This window comes from Canis lupus, chromosome 33, assembly GCF_003254725.2.
Source record: "Canis lupus dingo isolate Sandy chromosome 33, ASM325472v2, whole genome shotgun sequence".
Classification (NCBI taxonomy): domain Eukaryota; kingdom Metazoa; phylum Chordata; class Mammalia; order Carnivora; family Canidae; genus Canis; species Canis lupus.
In genome coordinates, this window is record NC_064275.1 from 2,007,757 (window position 1) to 2,025,185 (window position 17,429).

The following is a 17,429-nucleotide window of genomic DNA, read 5'->3' on the forward strand; positions in this document are numbered from 1 at the left end:
GTGCCTTTTCCTGCTGCTCCGGTTTCATTAACACTAAGCGGGAGAACAGATAGTATAATTGACAGTGAAGTCTGTTACTTAAGATTCTGCCTTTCACATGGGCGTGTGGGATGTGCGTTATGCATTAGTAGTTGTCACTATTGTTCTTAAGTGCACATTCCCCAGCATCTAGCATTGGCTTCCCAGCTCTCATTTTGGCTTTTTTATTTTTCTCTGCAATTTATTTCCCAAGGTGCGTCCTCATGCCTAAGTTAAAAGTTGTTTTTTTAAAGAAACTCAAGGCGCAAACGTGCAGCTGAAACTATCTTTACCCAAGATCTACTTGAAAAGTTCTGCGTCTGAAACTTTGAGAAGTTTTATGGAGCATGAACGACCGAGTCGAAAATTATGTGAGAAGGTTACAAAATAACATACTAATTTCCCATCGAATCGCCTTATGTTTTCCTGTAGAAGATGTAGAGGTTGAAGCAGGTACATCTTCCAGACCTGAGACCAGAAGCACGTCGCGCTGCGAGGAACCCACGAGGCCCCGGGACACGGCCTAGGGAGGGCTGGGAATCTGGGGGGGGCGGGGGGGACGCGAGCACAGGGACAAGGGGCACAAGGGCAGACGAGTCCGCTGTGGATCAGGGCTGAAACGTTCGGTCTCGGTCGTCGTGGACAAGGTGCTTAGCGTTCGTGAACCTCTGTAACCTGGAGCTACTTACCTATATGCACCTGCTGCCCCGGGGGTTGCGAAAGACCGAATGGAGTACCTCGGGTCAAGCGTGGGGCACAGCCCCGGTCCACTGCGGGTCTTCAACAGATTGTGGTTCTTTCCTTCCTCCCAAGGCAAGGAATTTGAACCAGGCCATGCTGGTGCTTAAACTGAGTCGACGAGAGTACTACACTAACTGCTGTCAGTACTTTTGATTCTCTGGCTTCCGTTTTCATTAATTTAAATCTAATTATTTTTGTTTTGTTTTTATGCTGAAATAGGAGAACTGTTATAAATGGCTGGTAGCTCTGCAATATATGTGGGTTGGAATACAAGTGGGTTCCACCTTTCATGTGATAATCCTACATCATAGGTAAGGGCCTTAAGATCTGCACCCTTTCAACTTCTTTATAAGGATTTATTCAGAAAAGTGCATTAATGTTTATGGTTATGTTGAGGAATTGGAAGCAAACTAAATGTATATTATAAAGGTGTTTAAGACATGCCTGTAATGGAATATTTTGAAGCTATTAAAATAATGTTGCAGAATATTGCGTTTATCTGGAAAGATGATCACTCTATAAGAGAAAGACACATGTAACAAAACTCTACTAACCAGGTTAAAAGTATTTTTACAACTTAATTTACATAACTATGTACCTGCCAGGAGGTATCTTGAGATGACAGTTTCTTTCTATTTTGCATATTTTTAGTCTGTGTATTGAAAAACAAGCACGTATTGCTTGTGTTTGCTTATTAAGGAAAGGTCCATTATTTGAAAAATCATTTCATTAATATATAAAATCACTAAGACAGTGTGTGCCATTTGAAAATTCAAACAGTGCAAGATGTTATCCAGTAAGAAACGGAGTTGATTCCACCTCCCCATGTGTTTAATTTGTATGCCATAGAAGACATAACATTTTTCTGCCCATTAATACACAGAATCAGACTCTTCCTGTCCAGAGGCCACGAGAGCGAGGCGTGGCACCAGGGCCCAGGGGCGAGCGGCGGCCCCCCACGGCCCCCCACGCGGGCCTGCAGGCGCCGCCCGGAGCCTCCGTGGAGGGAATTCAGGATCCGCGCACCTGCTGCTCCCGCACCGCGCTCGCCGCCCGCCCGGAGGGTCCAGGCTTCGGGCCGCCCGCAAGGGCAGTGGCTGCGGGCTGGGGACCGAACGGGGCTGGCCCCCCTCCCCCCCCCAGCGCCCCGCCCCCCCCACACCCGTGGGCGCCTTAAGGGTGCGCCCTCCGCTCCAGCACAGTCTCGCGGGGGGGGGGGGGCCCGCCCCACCTCCCCCCAAGGGTGCCGCCCCACAGCCCCCGGGGGACTCCCCGCGGCCAGAGAGCTGCTTCAGATCCTCTCTCCCTCTGGCCCCTCCCGCGGTCTCCCCCTCCCCCTCCCCCCCTCCCTCTATCCTCTCCCTCTCCCCCTCCCCCACTCCCCCTCCCCCTCTCCCCCTCCCCCTCCCCTTCCCCACTCCCCCTCTCCCCCTCCCCTTCCCCACTCCCCACTCCCCCTCTCCACTCCCCCTCCCCTTCCCCACTCCCCCTCTCCCCATCCCTCTCCCCCTCCCCCTCCCTCTCTCTCTAACGCCTTCTCCGCCTGAGCCCCGAGCCAAGGGCCGCCAACCTCCGCCCCCAGGTGCACCTATTTAAGCGGATGCGGGAGGCCACGGGGCCTTTGGCGAAGTCTGTCCGTCCGTCGGTCCGTCATCCTCGTAGGCCTCAGCCCGGAGCTGGACCCGGTGCTCACGCTGGGCCGCACTGCCCAGAGGGGTCACTACTCGCCCTTTGCCTCCGGTGGACCCGCGGGGACCCGGGGCCCTCGGGCGGTCCGCGCGGCCCCTTCAGCTCCCGGGGGACGGGGACGGGACGGGGACGGGGACGGGGACCGGGACGGGGTCCGGGACGGGGTCCGGGAGTCCCGGGGACCGCCGGTGGCTCTGCGGAGTGGACAGGCCGACTGGCCTCCTGTCACTGCGTGGAAACGTCGGATTTCTCCACTTCCACACCAGTATCGGGCTTTTGAAATTTTTTTTACTGAATTGGTGATTGTAAAAGATTGCTATCTCACTGAGGGTTTTAGCTTCTGTTTTCCCGATTACTAGTTTGGAGACGCACCTGTTGTACTTCTGTGGGTCATCTGGGTTCCCTGCTTTGTGCGTCCTTATTCATTTCTCTGCTGCTTTGCTATTGAATAATCTGTATTTTTCTCTACATGTGTTCTGGACATACACGAGTTACAAATATCTTCTCACAGATTGTAGCATTCAAAAAAATTTTGTTAGGGTGTCTTGTTAACAGAAGTTTCTATTTTAATGTAATCAGATGTATCAGTCTTTCCATTTGTAGTTGGCACTTTTGGTATTTTACTTAAGAAGTATTTCCATAAAGTGTCATATTTGCCCACTTTGACTTTTTTTTAATTTTTAAATTAATAAACTTAATTTTTTAGAGCAGTTTTAAGGTTCAGAACAATACTGAGTGGGAAGCACAAGAATTCCCCACATATACCCCTTGTCCTCACACACCTCCAACCTCCCCGACTTTCAGCATCTTGCACCAGAGTGCTGTAGTTATTACACTCAACTAACCTGCATGAACACATTGTTACCACACAGGGACCTTAGTTTACCTTAGAGTCCACTCTTTTTTCTTTTCATTAGTTTCCCGTGGTGGTGTCCATTTTATGGGTGACAAACGTACAATATCGTGTACTCATCAGTGTGCTAGCACCAGAGTAGGCCCACTGCCTTAAGAATCCTCTGTGCTCTATTCGTCCCTCCCTCTGCTCTAATCCTGGCAACCACTGATCTTTTCAGGGTCCCCATAGTTTTATCTTTCCCAGAAGGTTATACAGTTACACTCATTCAGTACATAGCCTTTCCCTTACTTAGATGCTTTTAAGTTTTCTCAGTGTCTGTTCCTGGCTGGATCACTCACTTATTTAAGCACTGATTTCTGTTCCATTGCATGGATGTTCCGAAGGATGTCTTAGTTGTTTCTCCGTTCTGGCAAACCCATAAATATGGATGGAGCTCCTGTCATGTGAGTATAAGTCTTCACTTCATTGAGGTAAATACTAAGGAGGGTGCTTGCAGGATCATATAATAAGAGGATGTTTTCTTTTATCAGAAACCACCAGAATGTCTCCCAAAGTGGCTGTGCCCCTTTGCGTTCCTCCCAGCAGTGACTGTTGCTCCATGACGTCACACACATTCAATATCATCAGTGTTTTGTGTCTGACCATTCTGATAGGTGTGTAGTAGGTATGTTATCGTTGTTTCGATTTGTCACCATCTAGGGGCATACGACATTGAACATCTTTTCATATGGTTACTCTCCATCTGCATATCCTCTTTGATGAGGTGGCGGTTCAGGTTTTCTTGACCATTTTTAATTGGGTTGTTTTCTCATTGTTGAGTTTTAAACGTTCTTTGCATATTTGTATAGCAGTCTTTTGTTAAAGGTGTCTTTTGCAGATATTTTATAAAATCCTGAGCATGTCACTATTAGAGAGAGAACAATGATTTAGCAAGAGAATATAAACAATCAAGAAGGCTCGTGTTGGAGAGAGTTCAAGTAGATCAGTGTTTCCCAAAATGCAGGACATATACCACAAATATGGTAATTGTAGCCTCCAGATGACTTCAGTCATGGTCATTGTCTGAACTTCACCACATGGAGGACTCTGAGGGAGAACCACACAGTCCAGTCCAGTCAGCCCCTAGACACATAATACATAATAATAGTAGTAGTATTGTATTAATGTTCATTTTTAAGCTCATTAATTATATTATGATTATATAAGAAATTAACATTAGGAGAAATTTGGTGAATGATATATAAAAGTTCTTTGCTATTTCCCACTCATTTTTTCTCCTTTCCCCTTTATCCCCTTTCAAAAATGAGTGGGAAATATCAGAAAGGGAGACAGAACATGAGGGACTCGTAACTCTGGGAAACGAACTAGAGAGGGTGGAAGGGGAGGAGGGCGGGGGTGGGGGTGACTGGGTGATGGGCACTGAGGGGGGCACTTGATGGGATGAGCACTGGGTGTTATTCTATATGTTGGCAAATTGAACACCAATAAAAAATAAATTTATATAAAAAAAATAAAAGTTCTTTGCACTATTTTTGCAACTTCAGTAAGTATAAGATGATTTCAGATTAAAACTCCTGATAATGAGGGGTGCCTGGGTGGCTCAATGATTGAGCATCTGCTTTCAGCTCTGGGCATGATCCCAGAGTCCCAGGATTGAGTCCCACACTGGCTCCCCACAGAGGGCCTGCTTCTCCCTCTGCCTGTGTCTCTGCCTCTCTCTGTGTCTCTCATGAATAAATAAATAAAATCTTAAAAAAAAAAACTCCTGATAATGAGACACAATAATAAATATTGCTTTATGTCACTAAGATTGGAGTAGTTTGTTTCACTCCAGTAGACAACCACGATACAAAGGTAAAAAAGTATTGTCACCTGAAGCTCATGAGAATGGATGGAGATGGACTTGTTTGTTTTTTAAGATTTTATTTATTCACGAGAGACACAGAGAGAAAGGCATAGACACCGGCAGAGGGAGAAGCGGCCTCCCTGCAGGGAGCCTGATATGGGACTTGATCTCAGGACCCCAGGATCACAACCTGAGCCAAAGGCAGACACTGAACCACTGAGCCACCCAGGTGCCCTGAGATGGACTTATTTTAACTTTTAATTGGAAATCATCTTATACCTACTAAAAGTTGCAAAAAGAGAGAGCTCATATATACTATTAACTCCCCCTAATGTTAGCCTCTTGCCAAATCACGATAAAATTAATAACAGCAAAAAATAAACATTTGTACAGTAATATCATTGACTAGAGACTTCGAATTTTCCCAGTTGTCCCACTAATGACACTTTTCTGGTCCAAGATTTGATACAGAGTCCCACTTAGCCATAAGTTGTTATATTTTGTTAGCCTTCCCCAACCTATTATGGTTTTTCAGTCTTTCTTTGTCTTTTATAACCTTGACATTTTGAAGAGCAGGAACCAGTTATTTTGTGGAATGTCACTGGACCTGGGTTTATCTGATTTTTCCTTATGATTAAATTCAAGTTATGCATTTTTTGGCATGAATATCACAGAAGTAATGTTGAAACCTCTTCATTATTATCATAACAGGAGGTGTAGTATGAAGGCATATCTTAATTCATGAGATCTTATGCAATTCCAACTTTCCTCGCTTGTTTAGGATAGGCTTTGCTGTGTTTCTCCACTCTAAGGTTATTTTTTTCATTTTTAATTAATAAGTGTCTTATGAAGAGATATTTTGAAATGATGCAAATATCCTGTTTCTTATCATATTTTTACCTACTCATTTTAGCATCCATCTGTGGCTCTTGCCTGCAAGAACTATTACTGTGGTGTTTTCCTAATAGTGATTTTCTATTTCCTTCATTCCATCTATACCTATTAATTAGAATTTGACTGTCATAAAAGCCATCCCTTCTCGTTTATATGTTTATTCAATTGTTTATTCATATCATGATGAACTGTGGATTACAATCCAATATATCAGTTGTGTCACTGTTCAGATTGACCCAGACTTGGCCATCAAAATTCTTCAAGTTGTTCTTTAATATGTTCTCATAATTTTCTAGCATTTCCTTTCCTTTTGGTAGCACAAGACATTCCAGAATTGTCTCATATTTTTCTAACATTGGCCCTGGAATCCACTCTTCCTCCAAAGGTTCTGTTTTTTTCACTGGAGAAAAGTATTTAGAAACTAAGATTCGGGAGCTAGATATTCTCATTACTACTGGAATAGTACTGCTCTTTAGGGTTTCTCATTGGAGAAAATAAATGTATAACTGGGCAATAAATGTACGTAAACTAGTCCATGCATATAAACATATCTGTATTTATTTTCATATCTATTCATATTTATATTAAAAACTGATACCTTTAATTTTTAATTTACTACCAGAGATTTCACTCTACCCTTCTTTCTTTATTTGTAACCTGTTCTTCTAACAGAAAACTCACTCTCGTTTTCACAATACCTTTACATACGAAAATTGACTTTTTAAAATTTAAATTTTATTTTATTTTTTATTTTTTGAGAGAGAGAGAGAGAGAGAGTGAGCATGTGTGAATGGGGGGAGGGGCAGAGATTGAGGGAGAATCTTAAGCAGGTTCCATGTACAGTGAGAGATCATGACCTGAGCCAAAATCTAGAATCAGATACCCAACCGACTGAGCCACCCAGTTGCCCCTAAAAATAGGTTTTCCTAGTCCCCTTTTCCCTACTTCTAACTTCAAGTACTTTCTTGGCATTTCAGATCTTATAAAGGGAAATTTGTCAATAAATACAAATGGAGACTGCTAGTTCTGCCGGGTTATGCAGTTAAATAGGGCACAAGGGAGCAGGGATGATAAACAAACGTAGACATTTAATTAATGTTTTTAAGTAACTGCATTTTACTAGGCTAATTTCATATTGGTTTAAGAAAATCAATCATTGAATGGATTTTGTTGAGTGCAATGCTAACACCCTTCATCAGGATTTACAATAAAAATAGCAAATGGAGACTGAATGTGTCTGGTAATATATGTCAGACATGTCCCAGAAACTGAAAACAAACAAAATTAATATTATGCATTATTTTAATTTTGTAAAGGATGTTGGAATACTCTTTCTGTGAATGATGCCATACAAAACTAGTTTGCACTGTTCTGGTTATATAGTGACAAGAATAAATGAATATCAATTAGACATTTGTTTATCAGTTATTTTAAGCTTAAAATGTTAGCTCTATCATTTGAATAATGTATGTACCTATTTTAACTAATAATCTTATTTTTTTCAGCTACTTAGTTTAGAAACGGTCATTTTAGCTTTAAAGCGTGTTTTGATTTGCAAATTTGTTGCCCAATCTCTTTTCTTATAAATAGATTCCTCAATATCCATAACTTTAGAAATAAAGTACTTGTATTATGTTCATGAAAGTCCTCATCAGTGAGTCGGAGATCTTGCATGATTTGTTTTTTAAATATAGAAACAACAGTTGCCATGGCAAGTGTGAATTTTAGACTCAATACTCACATGAAGATTGTCTTAGGAACTGTCATCAAACACATAAAGGGTAAATGTTGAACAAATCGTACCAGCTTTTTGCTGACTCCCCAAGTGTGCACAAGCGAACCTGAGACTGAGAGCGAGGAATTTAAATTTAACCGTTAAGCCCTAAGATACCCTCTTGAAGGCGAGGATTTAGAGTTGGTTCTCTCGAGGTCTTTATAAGCTGATAAATTTATATTTCCGAGATAGTTTGGGTGTGATCTCACCTCAATGTAGAGACCTAGTCTTAGGAGCCTCCCAAAGGTTCCATTCTAGCCTGAAGATGCCAAGAATGCCACTTACACTTCTAATTTGCAGTGGAATGGGACCGACGGGGCTTTCTGCTTCTACCCGGCCACAGGGAAAGACGCCCAGGGAGGGTGTGAGCGGGCTGGGGGCGCATCCCGCAGCTCCCTCTGGCGTGGGCGGGGGGGGGGGGGGGGGGCAGTCCCGGAGGAGGAGCTGCGGGATGCCCCGCGAAGGTGGTGGTGGCTTTTTTTTTTTTTTTTTTGGTGTGTATTTTATTATGACAACCATGTGAGGCAAAGAATATACTATTTCTTCAATACCTTCAGGAAAACTGAGGAACAGAGATTTTAGAGTTTTTGCTCAAGGTCAAGAAGCGGAGTTAGGACTCGAATGTTTGTTTTAAAAGATTTCATTCATTCATTCATTCATTCATTCATTCATTCATTCATTCCTGAGGGACACACAGAAGCAGAGACAGAGGCAGAGGGAGAAGCAGAAGCAGACTCGGTGCGGGGAGCCCGACGCGGGACTCGATCCGCGACCCTGAGCGAAGGCGGACGCTCAACCGCGGAGCCCCCCGGGGCGCCCTGGGGACGTGAATGTTTATCGTTGACAGGACTATAGCTTTTTCCATCTACCTGCTGCCTTTTGTTTGCAAATATCTGGAACAAACACACACACACAGAAAGAAGCCGGGAAACCAGGAATGAAGATTCCAGGCGCGTGGATGCAGACAGAGCCCGCCACGCTGGGGGAGGGGGATGGGCGGTACCGAGCTTGGGGGACACCGGGCTTCGGGGAGGGGGGCACCCGGCTTGGGGGGCGGGGGCCGGCCCCGGGCGCCCCGCGCTGCCCCGCTGACCGCAGTGTTCCGGGAGCTGAGGCCCCGCCGCGGCCTGGAGGAGCCGCCGCGCAGGCGCCCCGTGGCCCCGCGGGCTGCGCGGTGACCGAGAGGTGACCGAGGGGTGACCGAGGGGTGACCGAGGCGCCGGCCTCCTGCGGCCCCGGAGAACGTTCTGCAGGTTCCGCGACCGCGGCTGAGCCCGAGGCGCCTCTGGCAAGGGAGTAGAAGGAGGGGCCCCGGGGCGCGACGTGGCCCGGCTGCCCGGGGGCGCGGACCTGGGCGGGGGCGGTGCTGGCGCTCGGTGTATCCGAGAAACCGCCGAGGAGCCGACGCCGATGCAGACGCACGAGGGTCTATTACAAGCGCGGGCTTGGTCCAAGTGCACCGACCCAGCGGAGCGGGGACTCGACCCCAGACGACGAGGCGTGGCAGCTCTGGAGGGGCCAGTGGCCCGTGGGATACGCAGAAAGTTGCGCAGTCCCGTGGGTCCACACGCAGGCGGCCGATTGAATTACCCCTTCCCTATAGGATCCCCTTGAGCTGGCCTATTCCTTCGGTCAGAACCCGCGCAGGCTTGGCGGGCACAAGGCAGGGTTACGTCGTTATGAGCCGATTTCCGATCAGGGTGTGCCCAGCGGCTCGCCTGGGGGCGGGGGGGGGGGCAGCGCCTTAAGCAATGAGCAGGTCATGTGGGGGTCATAGGGGAGGTGGCGGGTGCAGCACAAAACGGAATCAGTCCAGCTCTGCTCGTCCAGGGGTAGGGGGTTTTTGTTGAATTTCCTGGGTCCCACGCTCGGCTGGGAGTCGGGGTGTGGGCGCGGCGGGGCTGCGGGGCCCCAGGGGCCTGGGCTGTGTCGCGCCGTGGGTCGCCCCGGGGCTGGGGGAGCGGCTGGTGGGGCGGCGGCTGCCGAGAGCGGCCCACGGGCGCGGTAGGGGAGGCCGCCCCGACCTGGGCCGCGAAGGAAGCCTGGGCCTCGGGAGCGGCCTCCCGCGGCCCGGCCCCGCCCCCGCCCCCGCCCCCGCCCCCGCCCCCGGGCGCAGGCAGCCAGGGCAGGCGCAGGAGGCGGGCCTGGAGCGCCTGTGGAGCGCCGGGCGAGGGCGAGGAGCGCGAGGATCCGCCTGAGCCCGTGTCCAGAAGTTTGCAGGTCAGCGCAGGTCCTCCGAGGCCTCGGGCAGGGGTCGGGGCCTGTGCATGACGCGGGGGGCGGCCACCGCTTGCTGACCCCCAGGGCCCCCGCCTGGGCTGCGGGCGCTCGGGCCTGGACCCGCACGCGAAGGCATCTTCACGCCGCCTCGGCCTAGTTCGTTGCTCCCCACTCGGGCTCTCCCCTCCCCTCCCGCCCCTCTCCCTTCCCCCCACCTTCCTCGGGCCGTTCCTGCCTCCAGGGTACTCGCAAGCACCCCAGGAGCTTCGCCCCGCTCTCATCTACCGGCCCAGCAGCCTCCCGTCTCTGTACCCCACGTTCTTCCCGTTTCTAACGTCAGTCTCTCCCCTGGGGCACAGGATTTCATCTCTTTTGCAGACTTGAGGGCGTTAACCCCATGGTTTTTACCTGTAGCTCCTACATCCCCGGCATTTTTTCCCTTTCTGCTGAGCTGCTCCCCTTAGCCCACAAATCCCCTGCTCTCCCAGGAACCTCCACAACGTGCTCCAGAGCGGCTGCCCCGGCCTCGCTCCCACCGACAGTGAAGAGTTCTTTCTCTGCATCTTCCTCAACGTTGTTTCCCGACTTGTTCATTTTCCCCATTCTCACCAGCGTAAGGTGGGATCTCCTGGCGGTTTTGATTTGTATTTCCCTGATGGCCAGGGATGCGGAGCATTTTCTCATGTGCTTGTCGGCTACGTGTATGTCTTCTGTGGAGAAATGTCTGTTCATGCCTTCTGCCCATTTCTTGCCTGGATTACTTTTTTTCTTGGGTGTTGAGTTTGAGAAGGTCTTTATAGATCTTGGATGCCAGCCCTTTATCTGATATGTGGAATTTAAGAAACAAAACAGAGGATCATAGAGGAAAGGAAGGAAAAATAAAATAAGATGATTTTGGAGAGGGAGACCAATGATAAGAGACTCTTAAGGCTAGAAAACAACCTAAGAGTTGCTGGAGGGGGGGGACGTCGTGAGGAACCTGAGTGATAGGCACTCAGAAGGTATGTGATGCGAGGAGAGCCGGGGGTTAGGTGCAACGGATGAGTTGCTGAACTCTACATCTGAAACTAATGATACATGATACGTTAACTAATTGAATTTAAATGAAATAAGTAAAAAAATAAACAAAAGAGAGGAAAAATATCTTCTTTTGATTTCATTTTCCAATGTTCCAACTTGTAGTAGACTTCTGGCTGCTTTCAAGTTTTCTCTTTTCTTCATGTTTAGCCTCTCCAGTCAGGCTTCTGCTTCAACCCGTCGGTACCCTGAAGCTGCTCTCGTCTAGGTGTCCCCAGTGATTGTCATGTTGCTAAAGCCAGTGGCCACTTCTCAGGCCTCATCCTTTCTGCTTAGCAGCGTTTGGTGAAGTACACTGTCCTGCCCCAGACGCTTTCGTCCTTTGGCTCCTAGGACGTTAGTGTCTTCAGGTTTCCTTCCTGGACCACTGGGCATCTTTCTGATTGAAAGACGTAGGACATTAGTCATTCAGCATCCGAAGTGGAGTCTCCATCTAGTCCTTAGGAATCTCTCGGAGGTTTCAAAAGTAGAATCAGGGCGACTCAAGTAGCTTGCTTAGATTCTTGAATTTGTTTCTTCAGGTATGACGTGGAAGGATTTGGGCTGCACGGTCCTGAAGCTATCCTGCACTGCCCCAATTCTCAGAAAGCCCTAAGCGGCCTAATGGTCAGCAGATAGAGACAAAGCCCCAGGGCTTGTGTGCAACCTCACCGGGGCCTCAGGTTAGTGTCTTGACTCTTGAGCCTTGGTCATCTCGTCTGTTGCATGGGGGATGGTACCTTCTCTGCTCTTCTAAATAAAGACTCCAAAGATCAAAACGAATAATATTCTGTGTATGAAGTTACTTCAAGGATGCTCCAACCCCATGAGATGAGGAGGGGGATCAGTGCATCATCTTAGAAGCCCAGTGGAGTATTTTGATATAGGAGTTCTGCAATATGACATTTATTCCCTCTTTTCCGTTACAGAAAATGCAAACTTTAATTTTGGTTGCTCCAGCCCCCCCAACCTTGGGATGATGCATGTCTTTCCTGTTCCTCTTACGGCCAACCAAACTAGAAAATGCTTGAGCTTCCACGTTCAAGAGTTGCCTGGCAGTCTAATCATTTCTTACCACTGTTGCCCAACTTGCCATCACCTTTCTGATATGTACAACCGTTGTCTTTCACCAGGATCGAGTTAATAGCTCCCTGGACCCTGGCTCAGGTAGTGTCCTCTGCTCCTCAGCCACAGTGGGCCTGTTCTCCCACTTACAGGGGATGTCGCCTCTCACTCGGCACCCCGCACAGGCTTTCATTTCACTCACAGTAAAGGCCAGCCTCCTCGTAATGACCTCCCAGAGCACACTCCACTCTTCCTTACCTCTCTGAACTCATCTCTGGCTGATTTTACACAGTCTATTTCTTCTGCCTTGAACACTTATTTCTCAAATTTCTACATGATAAATTCTCTTGCCTCCAAATTTGTGTTCAGATGTCATTTTCTCTCTCTCTTTTAAAAAAATATTTTATTTATTTATTCATGAGAGACACAGAGAGAGCAGAGACACAGGAAGGGCTCTCCTGCGGGGAGCCCGATGTGGGACTCGATCCCGGGACCCCGGGGTCACGACCTGAGCCAAAGGCAGACACTCAACCGCTGAGCCACCCAGGCGTCCCTGATGTCATTTCCTCAATAAGGCTTATCTTGGCCTTGCTGTTTAAAATTGCGGTCCATTTCACCATTGAGACTCTTCTAATCCCCGTCCCTAATTTTAAATTTCCTGTATCATCGCCATCATCCTCTAACGTACTATGCCATATACGTATTTACTATATTTATTATGTATTGTTTCCCTTCCCAGCTGGATAATGCAGGGGTTTTTGTCTTTTTCCTTTTCCACTCGTGTACCCCCGGCACTCAAGAGAGTACCGGGTATGTAGCTGGCATTTGATAGTTCTCAAGTGTTACATGACTCAGTTCTGAAGACATCGCTGCTAAGTGAGTATATCTGTTTCATAGCTGCAGAAACCGAGACATGGAAAAGCCGAATAACGTCTCCAACACCACACGGGGAGGAAAGCGCATGGCCTGGATGCAGGCCACGGTTTTTGAATTGTGTCGCTATCATGTTTTATTTTGTTGTTTTTTTTTTTTTTTTTTCATGTTTTATTTTGTATGGAGATTCTGATTGCTATGCCCAGAGCCAGAAGATGAGAATGTTTCAAAGGAGGGCAGAAATGCCAGAAAGAAGGAAGATTAAAAAAGGCTACGGTTCTTAAAAAAAAAAAAAAAGGCTACGGTTCCTTGTAACCAGATGATAGTGACCCTTGTCAAAGCTGTTTCAGTAATACCGCAGCCAAAACCAGAGAGCAGTGGGGGAGAGAGTGAATGGAAAGTAAGTAAAAGGAGAGAAGGAATAATTACTACTCTTCAGAAGTTCTGGGGATGAGAAGGAGAAAAGATTGTAGTTATATGGAAACAAAAAAGTTTTGATTTTTTTTTTAAAGATCTTATTTGTTCATGAGAGACAGAGAGGCAGAGACACAGGCAGAGGGAGAAGCAGGCTCCATGCAGGGAGCCCGATGCAGGACTCAATCCCAGGACCCGAGGATCACGCCCTGAACCGAAGGCAGACGCTCAACCACTGAACCACACAGGTGCCCCTATAAAGTTCTTTTTAGGGTAAGACTTGAGCATATTCCCAGGAAGAGGGAAAGGAGGTTAAAGGTAGCTGAAAATATAGGAATAAGCATAGAGGTGAATAGAAGAGACTGCTTTTAGGAAGAGCCAACTCAGCAGGTAAAGTGACACATGGACACTCATGGAATTTCCAGGTTGTTGTGTGAGGCCTGGGGCCTGTGGTAAAGGAGGTATTAAATTATCCCTCACTTTACTTTTCCTCCTCCCTCGAAAGAAACTTTTCCCATTTTCCTGAGAAGTTTTTCCAGGAAGTTACTACTTCTGTCAGTTCTCCTTCCCCAGTTCCAAATACCGCTGTCTTCTCTCTCTGAAGCATATGGCGTCAGCTACTACCTGTGAGGGAAAGGAGTAGCCAGCAGGCTTGAGCCCTTCCAGCTCCTCTCCCCAGTTGTGATCTCACTTTCATCATCACTGACTTTACCACCTTTCCTCCCATCCCAATGGAAAGGTGTCTGTGTTTTTCTCTCAGGTTCAAATGTAACCCTAGAATCGCCATCTGTCCTCAAAGATATTTTTAATACTTTTTTCCTTCACTCTGAAATTATCCATCAAGTTCTTTTTGAAAAAAAGATTCTTTTTTTTTTTTTTTTATGTAATCTCTACACCCAGCATGGGACTTGAACTCACAAGCCTGAGATCAAGAGTCATGTGCTCTACCGACTGAGCCAGTCAGGTGCCCCCATAAAGTCCTTTATCTATATTGATAAACAAGATCGCCTGTATATAGAATATTCCCTCCAGATATCACTTCTCTGAATTTTCCACCAAAATGTAATGATTGCCGTTATTAAACCAGCATGCCAACATGTATTGAACTGACCACACCGGACATTACATTTGGCATTGGGGGAACCTGAGCTACAGAAGGGAGAAACATAAGCAGATTTTAACAGCGTGTATTAAGAGTAGCAGTGCAGATTTTTCACAGTGAAATGGACACAGTAAAATCTCTTTCTGTGGGATGCTCTTCCTATAATTTCTTTTTGAGTGGCACAGATTTTCTTTGTTCTCCAAAGCTCCCTTGAATTGGGTTTCTGTGGGTTGGATAAAAAGAATATGGATTAATAGGCTCAAGTCATCTAACTCAGAATTGTCAGAGGAGACTCCCAGGAAAGCTTAGTGGAAGAAGTCATGAGCGAAGTGAGTAATTATTAAGTGAGTAAGAATCAGGCTCTAGGGGATCCCTGGGTGGCTCAGCGGTTTAGAGCCTGCCTTTGGCCCAGGGTGTGATCCTGGAGTCCCGGGATCGAGTCCCACCTCGGGCTCCCTGAATGGAGCCTGCTTCTCCCTCTGCCTGGGTCTCTGCCTCTCTCTCTCTGTGTCTCTCATGAATAAATAAATAAAATTCTAAAAAAAAAAAAAAAAAAAAAAAAAAAAGAATCAGGCTCTAGCCAGAGGAAGTAAGGGGACCGAGTGCCGTACGAGGAGGCAGTCAGGTAGAAGAAATAGCACCAAAACACAGCTTAGTGAGTATGTAGGAAGGTGTCAGGTGGGGTTTCTGGAGAGAGGAGTACATGGCAGGAGATATCAGGTAGTCTCAGGTGATATAACTAGAGAAACGACCAGGGATGGGAACAGAGTGTCAAGAGGTCACATGAAGGCTTCAAGCATTGTCTTTAGGTAATGGGGAGCCCAGCAGGGAGTCACATGACCAAGTTTGGCTCCCGGTAGGATGGATAGAAGGCGGACAAGCCTTAAAACGTAGTATCTTCCATCCTGAACCCATTTTCTGATCGCCACCTTCCCCTACACATCCCCTTGCTTCATTTTTGTTCTTTTTACGTAAGCGTCTGTGGGTTGCTGCTGGTTAAGGATGTGGACCTTCCCTCCTCCTCCTCAGCATCTCATCTCAGTATCTTAAATCATATTCATGGACATCTTTGTCTTGCAATTGGAAGAGGAGACCAAAACTTGGGAAGAGAGGAAAGCCTGAACCGAAGAAAAGCAAAGCAGGAGAAGAGGGTGATTGTGCCCAGCGGTTCCCTTGAACTAAGTTTGAGCCCCATTTTGAGAGTTGAAAGACTTGACCACACTGATGGACTTGGGCAGAAGGCCTTTTATTCAGGATGGTTGGGATCAGTAGTGGCTTAATAAGAAAGTTTTATAAAATATGGAATAAATCCTCTTTTTTAAACAATTAGTTTCAGAGGTAGAAGTCAGTGATGCATCAGTTGCATACAACACCCAGAACTCATGACACCAAGTGCCCTCCCTCGTGCCTGTTACCCCGATATCCCTCCCCTCACCCCCCCACTCCCCCTCCTCTCCATTTGTTCCCTTGAGTTCAGCGTCTCTTATGGTTTGCCTCCCTCTTAATTTTCATCTTTTTATTTTTTGTTCCTTCCCCATGTTCATCTGTTTTGTTTCTTAAATGCCATATACAGGTGAGATCATATGGTATTTGTCTTCCCCTGACTGACTTATTTCCCTCTGCATGATACCCTTTAGCTCCATCCGTGTTGTTGCAAATGGCAAGATTTTGTGGAATAATAATAATCTTAACAGAAGTGTGTACATCTTCAATTCTCTTTTAACCTAAATAAATACACTTTAAGTAGAAATGATTTGCCAATCTTTTGATTCCGGCCCATATCTAATTAGCTGTGCTGATTAGCAATTTTTGTCTCATTTTTCTTTAAAGCACAGCTTCCATTTGTCACATTTAAGTTTCTTTAAATTGATGTAAAAAATTATATTAATTGTGAGACAATTTGAGTATAGAATTCTTCTAGATCTTCTCCAGTCTTTCAAAGTTACTTCTCATGGGCCTCGTTTGATAGTGATATTTGGAGCAACTTTCCTTTGTTGGTCTTTTTTTTTTTTAACTTTATTTATCTATACGTGAGAGACACAGAGAGAGGCAGAGACACAGGCAGAGGGCGAAGCAGGCTCCTCGCAGGGAGCTCGGTGTGGGACTCGATCCTGCGACCCCAGGATCACGACCTGAGCCGAGGACACAGGCTCAACCGCTGAGCGCCCCAGGGCCCGGGGCAGCTTTCCCGTGGAGGGAGTGTGAGCCACTATCAGAGGCCATGAAGAATCTCTGTGGTGACAGAAACGTTTTGTGTCTTGACTGCTGTAATGTCGGCACCCTCGTTGTGTTATTAGAGTTTTTCCAGACGTTGCTACTGGGGGAGATTACTAAGGGTACTTGGGTCTCCCCGTCTTATTTCTTCGGCTTGCACATGAGGCTACAGTGTTCTTAGGTTCAAAACAAGCGAACCAACCGCGGAGGCCCCGCTATGTTCCAGGCGCCGCTGGAGACACGCACGGAGAGCTACGCGCCCGTCACCTCCCAGCGTTCGCTCTAACGCGGGGGGCGCAGTGCGCGGCCTGGGGTGCCGCGGGGTGCCGCGGGGTGCCGCGGGCCTCCTGCAGAGGGAGGCTCGGCGGCCGGGCGCGCCTGACGGGCCTGCTGCCGGGGCAGGTGCAGACGCCGCCCCGAGTGGGTGCGGAGGCAGCAGACGCGGGGCGGTGGGGCCCAGCGGGGCAAGGACGCGCGTGCACGTGGGGTTCTGGCCGCCTGAGGCCCGGGCGCGTGCGTGCCTCGGAACAATGAGACTTTGCCGCCGGCCGGAGGGCCCCGGGACGTCGGCCTTCGAGCTGTATACCCCGCCCTGGTCGGGAGCCCCGCCGAGCCCCGCCGGCCTCGTCCCTCCCGCGGAGTAATCTTACCTGCGGTCTCCTCTCCG